Here is a 15,296-nt window from a genome sequence, read left to right as displayed (position 1 = left end):
ATGTCGTAGCTGGGAAAGAGATGAAGAGACACCTCGTAACCATAGCAAGGGGAATGTGTCTCTCGCTGGGACACAGGATATAAGGACGTGGGTAGAGGAATCAAAGTGCCTACATCAGCTTTTAACACATTGAGTGCCATGCTAGAAAAAAAATTTTTTTTCCCCTGGGGCCACAGTGTTTTATTAAAACAAAAGGATCATTCATAATTTGTTATTTTTTAATGTTTTCTGTGCATGAGTTATATGCAACACAATCCACGCTTTTCGAATTAAATTGTCAATATTAATTGTAACAATAAGAACATCGACAAAAAAGATTTTCACGAACCAACTACAGGGTTTTGCTTCATGAGGCCCTGGGCTCAAAACTAGCTTGAGTTAAATACAACTCACATGGCAGTCAATGTGTTAAACACAAGTACTGTCTTCCGGGAGAAGAAGGACATGGGATGATTTTTCAGACTTGAATCTTTCCATTGTCATCATTGAAAGCCATCTTCACTTACACATCATGTTTCCGAAAGGGCTACGCGGAGAGTGTGCACATTAGCCACAGACCTTCAGAGACGACTCTGAACCATATTGTAATCGTTGGTTCTTATCCCTAATCTTCTTTATTTGCTTAAACTGCCTTCTGAGACCAGTTAAGGTAACACATGTTCACTTGTTCTGGTCCCTACTGCCTTCCTAGATACAGTCTCCGAAAGCTGCTTCTCTTCTATATTTCAGACGTCTCTTTCCCAACTGTTCTCACAGCCTAGCCAATGCTTTTTAACTAAAGCATCTTCAGAACATTTCTTCTGCGTTCAGCAGATGGTACAGGACTATTGTCTTCACTGTCTCTAACAACCTCCTCCATTTGTGAGGAGGGATGTGTTGCCGAAGGGGGAGGGGCAGAGGGAGGCAGAAGGTTCTAGATTCATGAACCACGGTGTTGGGACTCTTGGATGTTGGGAGAGGAGGGGAGAAGGAGGTAAATTGGGGAGGGAAATGGGTGGCTTAGTACATATTTAGTTAGGCATTTTCTGTTTTAAGCAACAGCCTCACTCAGGATAGATACCATCTGGAATTGAAGCTATGGACTTGGGGAGATCAGGGATCTGATGACTCTCTCTGTCCTCTGCACATCAGCACAGTTTCTTTGTCATGATCTGTCTCTTTCCATTGGTCCCATTAGCCTTTCAACATCAACTCACCATTCCCTGTATGCCCAGTCCGAATCCCAAGAAAGCCACGTTGGCTAGCTACGTCCCATTGTCCCTGTTGGCCAGGGCTATTCATGACACAAAGCTGGGCCCTGGAAGGACTTCCTGGGGGTCATCCGTGTTTGTGCCATCGCGGGCCATCCCCAGGCAGAGGACAGCACGAGCCCTGCACTTACTGAGCAGTAGAGGAGGGCGGCGCTGTGACCTGCAAGTGGCATTTAGCTGTGACTGGCTCTGTCAACACCTCAACACTGTTCCATTCAGTGTGGGTGTGCAATGCAGCAAAAAAACCAAAGAACTGAGAGGACACGGGCCTTGTGGTATTTTTGTCAAAGGAGGAGACGTTGGGATTTTGGTAATGGACGAGATGAGGGATTTGTTGAGGCATATTTTGGAAGAGGTAAAGATAGTTGTACGGAGGGGTTGGATTACATCCTAGATCAGGGCAAGGGGAGTTTAGACCATGCTGGGGGATGTGTATTTAGGGTATGTCTCAGAGGTCACCAAAGAAGATGCATTTGGATCAAGAAAGAGACGTGGAGACTAGGGGTGAAGACGGGGTGCACCTTTTTTCCACCTCTTCTTTGGAGTGTACATGGAGAATTTGGTCTACATTGAATTCTTTGCCATGAGTTCCTACAAGGGCAGGTGATTTCTTCTTGCCTTGTAACAGACTTGCACAGAAATATTGGAGAGAGGATGTTTTCCCCTCCCAGTATCTCCAGGGCTTGGGGCTGCATTCTATAGAGGAGACTGAGAAAGGGATGGGAGAGATTTTCATGGGTGGACCATTTGTATCCTTTTCTTTGTATTGAGAATTGAGTCATTCTCACGGCTTTTCACCCGTTGGGCCCTTCTCTAGGTTGGGGACGTGCTTCACACTATCAGATTTGCTTTCAAATGAGGAAAAAAGTCTTTCCTAATGAAGAAGTACTAAAGCATTAACCAACTATTTTAATCGTAGGTATCTACAGGCATTACTGCATGCACAATTGTTTTATTAATATAAACCCCTAAGATTTTAATATGAGAGTGCAACTTGAACTGAAAAAAATAGATACTAGTCTGAATATTACACATCTTTTTGTCTCGTAAGAATATTCTGAGAGTGGTATTTTGGTAGAGAAAAGAAAAATATTTCATTAAAAATTTACTCTGCACATGACAACTGAATTCCATGTGAACAAAATATGATCTTTGCACAGTATATTATTTGCAGGCACTGACATTTCAGTTTCCTCAGAAACAGGTGAGCTTTGTTCAGCACTTTATAGAGCCATATGTGCAGGTGGATTCATAATAGATGTTCTTTGGTGAGAAACTGTCACTAAATGGGTGGCTGAATGGACTTACTTTCTCTGTATTAAAATGCGGAGTTGTAATATGGGTAATTGTTGTTCCCTCTAAACCAAGTGATAAGTTGCTTTATATGGTCACATGGGCAATAATTTTCTGGGCACCTTTAAGACCACAGGTGTGCAGTCTGGATCGAGTTACCTGCATGGGAATGTGAGGTCGAATTGGCTCTCTTGAATAGATGCACTTGTATTATTTTATTTTCCTATTTTGCATTTTAAAATTCAGTACGAGTGTTATAAAACCTATTTTTGTCTTATATGAAGCCAATTAAATTTTCAGCTAGACCAATTCAATAAAAATGAATTTGGAAAATATAATCAGCACAGAAAAAGGGAAGCTAAATGTGCATTCAGTCAAAAAAAGAATTACACATTTTTCTTGCTCTGCTGAGAGAGGCTACTGGGTAGGATATTCTTGGCATTTGTTCATTTAAAGATAAGGATAACTCCCTTCACGCAGCCCTGAGAGGAGGATGCAGTGAGAATTTCATCAAAGGCTGCGTAATTCTGTAAACATGTTCTTGGGAGTTATAGAAATTCTTACCCATCCTCAAGTAATTTTGCATGCAACCTCCATGGAAGAGTCTCCTAATTTGTGTTGGATGAATGATGTCTTTTTCTAATTAGGCAGATGCTTCCGTTTTAGCTGAGAACTAGAAGACAATGTCTAATTGAGCTTTTTTTTGTTGTTTTGTTTTGGTTTTTGGACAGTGCTAGAATTAGCCTTGGAATTTAGGCTCCTGATTGACTCATGTTCTAATTAAAACCCAATTTGATTGATTCTGCTTGTGCCTTTCCATAGGAAACACAGAGCAACTTCCCAGATTTGCAGCATGTTGAAATTGCTGACTCCTTCCGATCACTCGGATATGTTCTGACATTCATAAGCTCGCCACGCAGAACCCCATCTGCAGTGAAGTGTACGTTCTCTCAAGCTCCAACACTGACACATCATCCCACCTTAACTTTATTATTCCTTTGTTGTAATATGTATTCAAGTACAACTACAGAACAAGATCTTATGGAGTAAATATGGCGATATTGATAGTTTCCATTACCTTGGTAATTTACATAAGAGAGAAAAATCACTTCCAGAATTTGAACAAGCCTAAGATGGCCTTTTATTTTTTTCCCTTTGCCTTTAGCTTTGAAGGCTTGGAAAGCCCTATTATCCTAAAAATTAAATTGGCTTATCTAATGCATACAGATGGTCATGCCTTGTGTTAGGTACAGCTGTCATTTTCATCCTCAAAAGAAAGGAGGGGAAAGTATCATCAACTCACCTGCAGCATATAACTTAGAAAGGTGAGCTTCATACAGACAGTAAGAAAGTCTGGCTGTTGCAGTTGCATCTGCATAAAATAAGATCTCTCTTTTTGGGCGGGGGGTATGGGGAAGAGTTTTCAGTGTAATCACCACCTGGGTTATTCCAAACACATTTTCAATTTAAAAAAAAAAAAACAGATTTGTATTTATGCGAAAGATATCATCATTTGGAAGCTTTCATGTTTGACTAAGAAAAGCGTGATGTTTGTAGAGTCACCTGGTTAGATTCTCCCCCCAATTTTTGACATGAAATGTCCTGAGAGTACATCCTCTGGCCCAAGATAGAATCCACTTCTCTCCTGAGGGCCCATCCATTTCTTTTAGAACATGCACAGCCCTCCTTCTACGTAAGGTTCTTTACCTTGCCTTCTTAGTATTTGTTAAATGTTTATTGAATAAATGCTTGGACTTTTTATAAATAGACGAAGCATGTTATCAATGTCTTCAAATAATGTCTATGCTATACTGTTTGTTTCATTTAATATGTTAAGCAGTAGAGATGTCCAGACTGGACCTGGCTCTTTATTATAAAGATCTAATAAATTCCTAGCTTCAGATAGAGTCCAAGGTTGTGCATTTTTTATTAGATAATGCAAATGAGGTGAACAGAGAAATGATCACATTTCAGCTGACGGAGGGGAGAGAGATGCTCACTTAGCAAGCACCTCCACCAGCAGATTGCTGAACATTCTCTGAGTTTATTTTGCAGTGTGCGTAGGCCCACTTTGCTGGAGAAAGGCAACTGAGATGAGCTTTGCCAGAAATCTGGAACAAGGCTTACATTGATGCCATAGAGGAAAACTTTCTTTTAGAGCATCATGGAGATCTGTTTTGGCTATTTTTCAAGCCTGCTTTTATGCCTGGGTCAATAACAGGAAAAAAAACCCAACAACCCTGTTATTAATTACTATAATTTGAAAGGAAGTTAAAATTGACCTCCAGCAGTCTGGCTTGGCAACATAAAGACTTTTACCACTCAAATTTTTGGAACTTGCCTTAGCACAAACATTATCTGCTGACCACAGTGGGAAGTTTTTTTCTTTCTTGTAGAGAAACCATCCAGTTCATGCAATTACTATGTTACAGAAAAGGCGACGTAAAAGGATTTTTTCTTTTCTTTTTTTATTTGTAGACAGAATCCTGTTTTTGGAGTGTTTGCTAAATGTTTCTCCATAGAAGAGTCAAGTCCTATGGTACACTAACAATTCACTTGAGTATAAACTTGGATTTCCAAATATCAATTTTACTTTGAAGTGACGTGCTCCTGTACTTGAAGATAAATAACTGTTTGGTTACGGACAGCAGAATTAAGTAATTTCAGGAAATGAATTACCATATTGACCTTGTGTAGACCTGGCATGACAGCTCGCCAAGATGGGACCATTGCCAAGTTCCTGTCTCATTTATGTAATTTAGACTCCGCCTATTCTTCTGATTTATGATCAGCTCACTTTGATAAAACAGATTGTTTGCATCATATTTAATTGGATGTTCATTTCTTCTACTTTTTCTTTACGTGTGGGTAACTTCAAAAGTCCAAGGGTCCATTGGAGGGTGGAGGCTAAAGGATATTTATCCTTGAACATGGATGGACACAGGCTCAAATAAATAGTGATGCGTCAAGAGGGAGGTTGGAATAGATGGTCTCCAGGTTCCCTTCCTGCCCTGTGGTGCTGATCCTGTATATTTCAGAAGAAATGGAAAACTCATGCATACCTGGATCTTGCCCTGCGTATTCATAGGAACCTCAGCATTCCCTGATCGCGTCTCTAGCCACCATCATCGCATCCGTGCAGGGGCAGGGAGGCAGAAATTCTTTGTGCATGCACAGATACTCGAATCTGTTTGTAAAGCTGTTGCTGTCTAAGTTGCCAGACAGACAGGCATGAACAGAAAGCTCCCTAAGATAACACGACGCTCTCCTCGGAATCCTGCCCTCCCCTCGACTCCCTCGGCATTCTGTTTGAGCCTCCGTGACATGGCATTTCCCACAGCCTGCCTTGGACTAGAGTTGTCTGTATAGATGTCCGTTTACCCCTCTTTCTTGGCTAACTTTTGCACTTTTGCAAGGCAGGAGCCAGGTCTCTCTTACCTCTTTATTCCTTACAGGGCCTCAACCAGGTACTCTATAATGACGAGCACGTTTTTGTTTTGCTAATACTTCCTTAATTTTTCTTTAGCTTTCTTAAAAATTGCTTGACATATATGATATTGTCATTTGAATTGAATTTCTAAAAAGAGGACATATCAAGAACACAGATTTAATTTTTCCCAATAAGTATTTATTCTCTATTTCAACTGAGCAGCCTGGTATAATGACAAAGACTATGTTCTTCTTGCTTCTGTATCTTCCAGCATGTTGCATAGTTTCTTGCACATGGTAGCTGCTCAAGACACATTGGTTGGATAAACAAAAGAAGATGTGCTATGTGCCAGGCATCGTGCTAGGTGCTGGGGATATACATGAAATGGGTCCTGCCCTGAAAGAGTTCAGAATTTACTGGATCATGACTAGAGCATCAATATTTGAGGTTTGTTTAGAGCTTGACCTTCTATTTGTATAGTATGTTTAGTGAAAGGACGTGCTTTCATTTGATCTCATGTGTATGTAACAAGGCACAAACAACAAAAGAGAAAAATAGATAAATTGGACTTCATCACAATTACTCTTGTTCTTGAAAGGACACCATTAAGTGAAACTATAACCTGCAGAATAGGAGAGAAAATTTGCAAATTATATATTTGATCAGAGATTTGTGTCTAATAACTCAACAGTAAAAACAATAAAGAAAAAAAGTTGCCCAACGTCATTAGCTATCAGGAAAATGGAAATTAAAACCACAGTGAGATACCACTTCGTTCCCACCTACATGGCTGTAATGAAAAAGACGGACAATAACAGGTGTTGGTGAGGACATGGAGACGTTGGAATCCTCATACGCTGCTGGTCGGAACGTGCAATGGAGCAGCCACATGGAAAACAGTCCGGTAGTTCTTCTAAAGGTTGAATGTAGAGTTACCGTGTGACCCAGCAATTCCACCAGTAGGTATAAACTCAACGTGAAAGAAAACATATGTTCATACCAAAACTTGGACACAAATGTTCATAGTAGCATTATTCATAATAGCCCAAAGGTGGAAACAACCCAAATATCCATCAGTTGATGACTAGATAAATAAAATGTGCTGCATTCATACAGCAGAATGTCGCTTGGCCATGAAATGGAAAGAAGTACTGGTCCGCAGCACAGGATGGGCGAACCTTGAAAACACTCTGCTAAGTGAAAAGTAATCACAAAAAATGCATCTTGTGCAATTTATTATTCCATTTATATGAAATGTCCAGAATAGGCAAAACTGTAGTGATATTGTAGAAAGTAGACTAATGGTTGCCTAGGGCTGGGGAGGGGGATGAAGGGAATGAGGGTGATCACTAAAGGGTGTGAGCTTTCTTTCTTGGGATGATGAACATGTTCTAAAATTGATCGTGGTGATGATTGCACAACTCTGAGTACATGAAAAAAAAATCCATTGCATTGGGCATAGGTGAATCACATGGTATGTGAATTATCTCTCAATAAAGCTGTTACCAAAAACAAAGCCAAAAAACAACCCCAACTCAACAAAAAAAAGTCTATCCATGTCTACAAAATAGTCGATTCAATGAAGATTGATGTTTTCCCATTGAGTTTAGCAACAAGGTGGTCACTTGGTAATCTTGGAGAGAGTGGTTTTGGGGAGAAAGGCTGGACTTGAGATGTTGAAAAAGAGTGAAAAAGAGGTAAATACTGGGACCAAGTTTTGGTGATTCTTTCAGGTAGCTTGGCAGCTGGAATGGACATGAGGAAAACACATCCGTTTAGAGTTGGAAGCAAATGAGTAGTTTCGATGCCACCAAAAAGGCTGAAGCTACAAGTTGGTAGTAACTGATGGAGGAGCATTTGGACGAGTGAGACAAAATGGGCTCGAACACCCCAACAAAGGTATTGGGGTGAATTTGAGACAGAGGAAGGACCCTGCTGTGATGCGTCAGCAAAGAAGGGGGAAGGGGAGCAATGATAAATATAATTTTTTTTTTTTTTGCTGAAGGAATCAGGAATAGGAACATATCGGAACAAGCAGAGAGTGCTGGGCTCAGGTGAGTAGAAACCGTGACTCAGTACCGGTGTGTGTGGCTGAGTTGATCTACTCAGTAGTTTAGGAGTCGCATCAGAGAGCTCTGTCTGGTGTTCAGGTGAGTCCAAGGGTGGAGTTTCACAGGGCAGGAGGGAAAGAGGACAAGAGGCTACAAAACCGAAGGAGCATGGAGCACGCAGGGTGTGCCACCTGGAAAGGGAAAATGTGAGGAAGGCAAGGAATTGGTTAGGGGATCAAATGGAGTGATTAAGGGACCGGAGGTACAAATAAGTTTTAAGAATGGTGTATGCAGAGTAAGAGTGTAGGAGAACCATTACAATGGGAGATTTTGGTCAGTAAATAGGATACCAGATTTAACATATAGAAGACAGAAAAAATTTTTATTAGTAAGATCCACAGTGATCATAGAGGCAGGTTGCTAAGTAGGATGGCGTATCATTGGGATTCCAGAAATCAATGACCCGTAGACCAGGTGAGTGGGTGCATGTTGTAGTAGCACAATTATGCCAGCCAGGAAGATGAGCTGAGGTAGGGTGGAAAGAAATGCGGTGATTCAGGTGCCAAAATGCTCCATGAATGTGTGGGAATAACTGATAAAAATCAGCAGATAACAGAGACTAGGAAGGACAGAGAAGACATGTTGTTTACGCCATTTGTATATTTAATTTTTTCTCCCAATATTACAAATGTTTTCCTTGTTATTACCTGTTTTATGAACAACACTTTTATGATTATAGTTATATCTATGGTTGTCACATAATCTATGGACCCCCTGCTGCATGTAAAGTATTTAAAATTTTTCACTATTAAGTGTAATTTAGTCCCATTTCTGATTGCATATATATTTGCAAACAAATTTGAAGGCCCTTTTTGAATTCAAACAATTGCTTTGCTTTTTATGTAACAACAGATCCAATTCAAATTACTTTGTGACTGGTTAAATTAATTTAATTTCAACCATTCAGGCATTAGGCTCTTCCCTGGATATAGTAATAGTTTCAGATTCTCAGTTCAGTAAGAGAAAGGGGGACAGAGAGAGATAGGTTGGCGCGTCCTCAGTATTTCAGGAGAAATTATGTATTTTTCTGATTTCCAAATGGAAAAGAAAGTTGACTGAAGTCCAGGAAATCTGCCAGATCTGGTCAGTGAGGTAATCCAAGCTGTAAATTATTACTTCAGGCACAAATATGTTTAAGTATGTGATAGCTTATTTGGAGTAATGTATGATTAATGATTATGTCTGGATGATAAATATTATGAATAGATTTTTTTTTAGTTAATTATTAAAAAAATCAGAATTGGTTCTGGTGTCCCTGAGAGAGGAATGTGAGTCCAGAAACCCCAGGAAGTCACCGAAAACCTAGGCTTCAAGGTGGGAAGCAGAAAGTGGGGAGAGAAGGGGGAATTTATGTCTGAAAATAAACTGCCAAAATTCCCAGGAAGAGATTCCCCACGGCAAGGCAGAGGAGGAGCTCCTTTTGTGGCTTCATATTGAACGTAAGAAGGAAAATATAGAGCGAGGATTAACAGAAGATTAGCATGCTCTGGGAATAAAAACCAGAGACCACCATATAAAAAAGGAGGTGACCTTCCTGAGAGTCTACTCTGTGCCAGACATATCAATAAATTACTTTATTTTACCCTCACAATGACTATATAATAGGGGTATGTTCATCAATTAGGATTAGGTTTGGCTGTCTATCAGAGAAAACTCAAAACAATGCTGGCTTTACCATGCAGTGTTTATTCTCTCAGCTAAAGCAGCACAAATGAGTCAGTCCCAGGCAGATGTGGCAGCTCCATGGTATTGCAAGAGTCCCAGACACCAGCTTTTCTTTTCCAATATTTTCAGAGTGTGGCTTCATTTCAAGATCCCAAGATGACTGCGGGAGCTCCAGCCATCACATCTGCATTCCGAGCATCAGGAAGGAGAGTTGTAAAAGGCTTTTTTTTCAACTATCACTGCTTTTAAGAAGTCTTTCCAGAAGTTCCGTAACAATTTTTCCCTACATCTTATGACTAAGTTCTAATACGTTGAGTCACAGCTAACTGCAAGGGAAACTGATTTTGGCATAAATGTACTAGGCACAGTGCCTCTCCAAATGAAAAACAGTTCTGATAGTGAGGAAGAAAGGGATAGCAAATTTTGGATAGTCAGCTAGCATTCTCCGATGGTAGCCTTATTTTTAATTTTATTTTTGTAGAGAGTAGAGCTCAGCCCATTAGCTGAGGGCACAGGGCTAAAAACAGAGGCATTTGCATTAGAACACAGGCCTGTTTGGCTTCAGAGCCAAGTCTCCTTTCATTATATGGCACTGACTCTCAACGGTAGGTGGTCTCCTACATAGGGAGACAGCATGTGTGTAAAAGTCGAGGTGCAAGAAGTTGTGCCCTGAAGCCAACAGTTCGTTACCCGGTTCTCACATCCTCAAGTGGATAAAGTTAGATTCTGACCTGCATATCATTTCTTATCTTCAAGACAGTCTTGCTTTTTAGTCTTTGAGCAATTCCACTTCTAAGAATTTCACGTACGGAAATAATCAAAATGGGTGCAAAGATTTATGTACGAGGATGATCACTGAAGCTTTATTAATAATAGTAGACAACTGAAAAAATATCCAACAAAGGAAACTGGTTAAATTACAGAATACTGGAACATCCATATGGCAGAACACATTGCAACCATTAGAAATCATGTTTTTCAAGAATATTTAAGGACTTGTATGACAAAGCTAATAAGTTATGTTAAAAGAATTAAAAATAGTAGTCACCGTGATCCAAATTTTGTAATATATGTATATAGAGGCATCCATAGAAACGCAGAAGAATAAGCATCAAAGCGTTCGCAGTGGTTCTTTTGTAGCTGATGGGATTATTAATTATTGTACTTTTTAGTTATGCTTTTCTGAATTTTCCAAATTTCTATAATGAATATGTATTACTTTTGTAATCAGAAAAAGCTCACAAGTGTCATTTGAAAACATGCGTTCTCCTTAGGAGAACAGTTTTTGTTATTCTCAAGATGACTGGCTTGGATGTTTAGCACCGTCGAAGTGCTAGCGTGAGGAAGGTTACAGCAGATTGACTTCGATAAATATTTATCGAGTGCCAGTCGTGTCGAAGTCACTGTTCCGGGGAATTGGGGGAGTGACTCGGGCAAAGGGCTGGAGCCACAAAGATGAGTATGCCGTGGTCCCTGCCCCCACTGAGGTCCTTCTCTGAGAAGGGTTGTGCTTGGGAGGGGAAGGTTGTAGTAAGGACCCCAGGCTCCTGTTGGGTGACAGCCAAGGCAGAAAGGCTGTGCCCCCAGACTGCGTTTAGGAAGCGGGAAAAGTGTAATCCACTTACTGACAATGCACACTTCCCACGTGCCTGGATGCCAGGTGTGATGCGCGCAGACTGAGGTCAGCAGAGCTACCCGCCTCCTCTCCACGTTAGGGTGATAGAGCTTTGGCGCTGAGAGTCAACCCCCACACACAAGACAGCCATCTCACCTGCAGACAATTAACAAACCACTAATGCAATGAGGATTATTTAATATATGCAGTTTCTATATAGTTAAAATGTCACGTATGCAGCAAATGAATTGATCTGGTAGTACCACTTATCAGGACTTTGCTCCCCCACCACACCCCAAAAAAGAAAAGTTCAATTTCTTCTTAGTTGGAATCGGAGAGAATGGTGAGCCTACGTTTGGGTGCGAAAACAGGTTCTTTTAGAATCCAGGCCATATTTCTCCTTTTTTGAGCCCACTAGGTTTGCTCTTCTGTGGGCCTTGTGCTATCCTGCCCTCGCCCCCGGCACCTGTCTTTCCCACAGCAGGGCCCTTAGAACCAGCTGGAGGAAATCCTCATCCTCTACTGCTGCTCTTGCTCCAAGTTCAAGTTCAGGTCCAAATCTGCACAAACACACTCTCAGGGCGGCTCTATTTCTCCCATACCATCGGTGACTGTGGCCTGGTAGCAATGACTTTATTTGCTTGGTCCTGAAGTTTTCTCTTTCTCTGTGAGAATTCTCTTGGTATTTGCCCACAGCTCGTGTGTTTTTATGTTACACTTTGGTATGACAGGAGGGGTCCGAAAGCTCCTTTGGATGGATGAATAAATTCCTGACTGGGTCAGAGTGGAAAGGTTTCAACCGATGGAGAGAAACATTATTTATCTTGCAGTCCACCGCCCTGCCCCGTGCCTGGCTGCAGCGGCAGAGAATGGAGACAGGTGGTGAAAAGGGGGTGGCGGGGTGAATGGGTCAACCTCATTGCTTCCAAGGTCAAGGGGATGACACATTGACATGTATTTCCTTTCTGAGATTTTTTTTTTTTTTTTAATGTGATCTGGTTTCAGGAAACACCACACCTGGTCTAGCACAACAATTTAGCCAACTCACTACCCCATTCAATACTTTTTTTTCCACTCTAAAAATAAATCGAGCACCCTTTGAACCTCTCTCCTTCCATCCTTTCTTCCAGGAAATTAGACCATATGTTTTCTTGGCGTGGAGTAGCTATCCTTGAGTTCTTTTCTGCAACAGATGAGCAGTTTCTAACTACCCTTGAAGTGCAGGAAGGGTCCAGGCGTTCACAGGAGGCCAAGGGGCAGAGAGGCATTATGGTGAGAATCGAGGTGCAAATGTAATATGTGCCCCTGTGAGAGCACTCGGTGTATGGTGCTCGTTTATTGCGTCTCAGGGCTTTGTGAGCTACACTCGTGGGCTGCTGAGGCTGGGCACCATCTTTACAGGATGCTCATTTGCAGCAAATATTGCCAAGCCACGGGGCATTGAAACGAGTGTCCTGGTTATCCTCAGACAGCTTTCTCATATCTTACTTCTACTGCAATGGCCCACAAGAGGAGGCGCTCACTTCTGTAATGAAACAAACACGGATGCTCTGCTCAAGTCAAATAAAAGCAATTTTTTAAAAAAAACTCTGCTTTTAAACAGTGAACATTGAACATTTGACATTCAATGAAATGAATGTTTTGTTGTTTTGTGGTTGCAAACCTTCTTTCCTTCTGCTAAAGTGAAACCTTGTTGTAAGCAGTCCTTGGGATTTCCGAATGATAAGGGCAGAAACAGTTTGGGGTTTGGTGTCTGTTAGACCTCAGTCTTACTGTTTCTTCCACCTCTTAGGAGCTGTGGGGTCTTGGACAAGGCAAATAAACGTCCCGTCTCAGCTTCTTCCCATGTAAAATGCGTTTTCATTTCCCCTCCATGAGCTGGGGCTGTGCTGTGTTTCAGGTGAGAAGAATCAGAGCTTCCCCGTCTCTGCAGCTACAGGAAGCATCTTGGCTCTCCCCACACATGCATGCCGGAGACTGCGACCCCAGGCCGAGGCTCCATGCAGCCACTCAGGTAGGCACCCATCCTCTTAAAAATTAACTTGTTACTGATTATGGCTGGGAGTTGGATGGGTCTTTATTTGAACAGGTAAACTGTAGTCTTGACAGCTTGGGGATTTAAAGATATCCAGCTCTCTATAGGGGTTAAATAAACATTTGATCACCATCACTTTGTGTTGTCCTTATCCTTGGGTAAAGGATAAAGAACATGCAAGTGTTCTGTAATGTGTCCTAAATCAGAAGGGGGAAGGAACTGGGGAAGGGGGCCCCGCAGGAGGAATGTTCCAAGTTAGTTTTGGTGGAGAAGGCGGCACACGGCAGCCCAGAGCACCATGTGGCTGCAATCAGAGCATGGTGGCTGTTAGCACTTTGTTTTTTTTAAGCTCAGTTGCCTTTCTGTTTGTGTGGGTACGTTTGGCATGACACTGTTCCAAAGCATTTGTTTGAGACATTTCAAACACAGCGATTTAATGAGTGGCAATAAAAATATCTTCAGTCAAGCAATGACTTTTGGTTATTGGTATAGCACATATATGTGTTCATAGTTTGTGGCTTTCTGGATGGGAAACAGTTTGCGTTCGGAGCGTAATTGCAGGCACACGTGCCACGAGGAAGTCACTGAGGGAGAAAAGATCGGGGCTCCTGGCGTAACATTGCTGCAGATGGCTCAGAAAGCATCTTCATCCTTGTGCATGGGGATTATGTTTTTGCGGGATTGTGGTGCCAATCCAGACACCTTACCCATAGATTTCCTCATTGGGCAATGGTCACGGTGTGTATTTTTCTCCTAACACGTCCATTCAATTGTGTTACACTTTCTACTGTGAACTGATTGCTTTGATATAAGATTTTTAACAAAAAGTTAGGGTGATAATGTATTTTTACTTAGTTCTAAAAGAGCAGGTTGAGTTTTGGGGAAATTGTCATATATGGACCAGGCCTGGAATTATACTATCACCAAAAAGACTAACGCTGGTCTTCATTCGGCACTAGCCCTGTGGCAAGTGGCCAGACAAAGCTGGGGGCACAGGTCACTGGGTAAGATGGAGGGCAAATGACTTAATCTTTAGTTTTAAAGTGAGTCTAATTGCTTGCAGTTATTCAGGTTATTAGGCAATCCACTGGAGATTTTTCTAGACATCTTTTGAGTTTGCCTGGTGGCTTGGCTTTACAGAATTCAGAGAACTGAGAATTGTTTCTTCTCACTCTTGGGGACAAGAGGATAAGACTTCTTCTGTCCTGGGGTGGGGAGAATGCCAGCCACTAGCTGGGCTGGAAGATTCCCTCCCCCAGGAATCTGGGACTCAGACTGGGAAAACTAGCTAGTTGGGTTGTCTTCTCTTTTAGCCTTGTTGAAACGACAACAACGAATTTAGAATATTCAATCGACTTTGTTGACAAAGCAGCAGCAGGGTTTGGGAGGATTGACTCCAATTGTTAAAGAAGCTCTGCTATGGGTAAAACACCGTCAAACAGCATCACATGCCACAGAGAAATCTTCCACAAAAGGAACAGTAAATTTATGCAGCAAACTTCACCGTTGTCTTATTTTAAGAAATTGCCACCTCCATGCCAACCTTTATCAACCACCACCCTGACCTGTCAGCCCCCAGCAAGATCAAGGCAAGACCCTCCACTAGCAAAAAGATTATGACTCGCTGAAGGCTCAGATGATCATTGGCATTTTTTAGCAATAAAATATTTTTAATTGAGGTATATATATTGTTTTTTATATGTAATGCTATCGTACACTCAACAGATTATAATCTCGCATAAATATAACTTTTATATGCACTGGGAAACCAAAAAATTCATGTGACTAGTTTTATCATGATATCTGCTTTATTGCAGTGGTCTAGAACTGAACCCACAATATCTCCAAGGCATGCCTGTATGTTCAAACAAATTTGGGAAATGCTCAATTCTAGATT

Source organism: Propithecus coquereli, unplaced genomic scaffold (assembly GCF_000956105.1).
Source record: "Propithecus coquereli isolate 6110/MARCELLA unplaced genomic scaffold, Pcoq_1.0 Scaffold177, whole genome shotgun sequence".
NCBI lineage: Eukaryota > Metazoa > Chordata > Mammalia > Primates > Indriidae > Propithecus > Propithecus coquereli.
Note: the sequence above shows the minus strand (reverse complement) of the source record.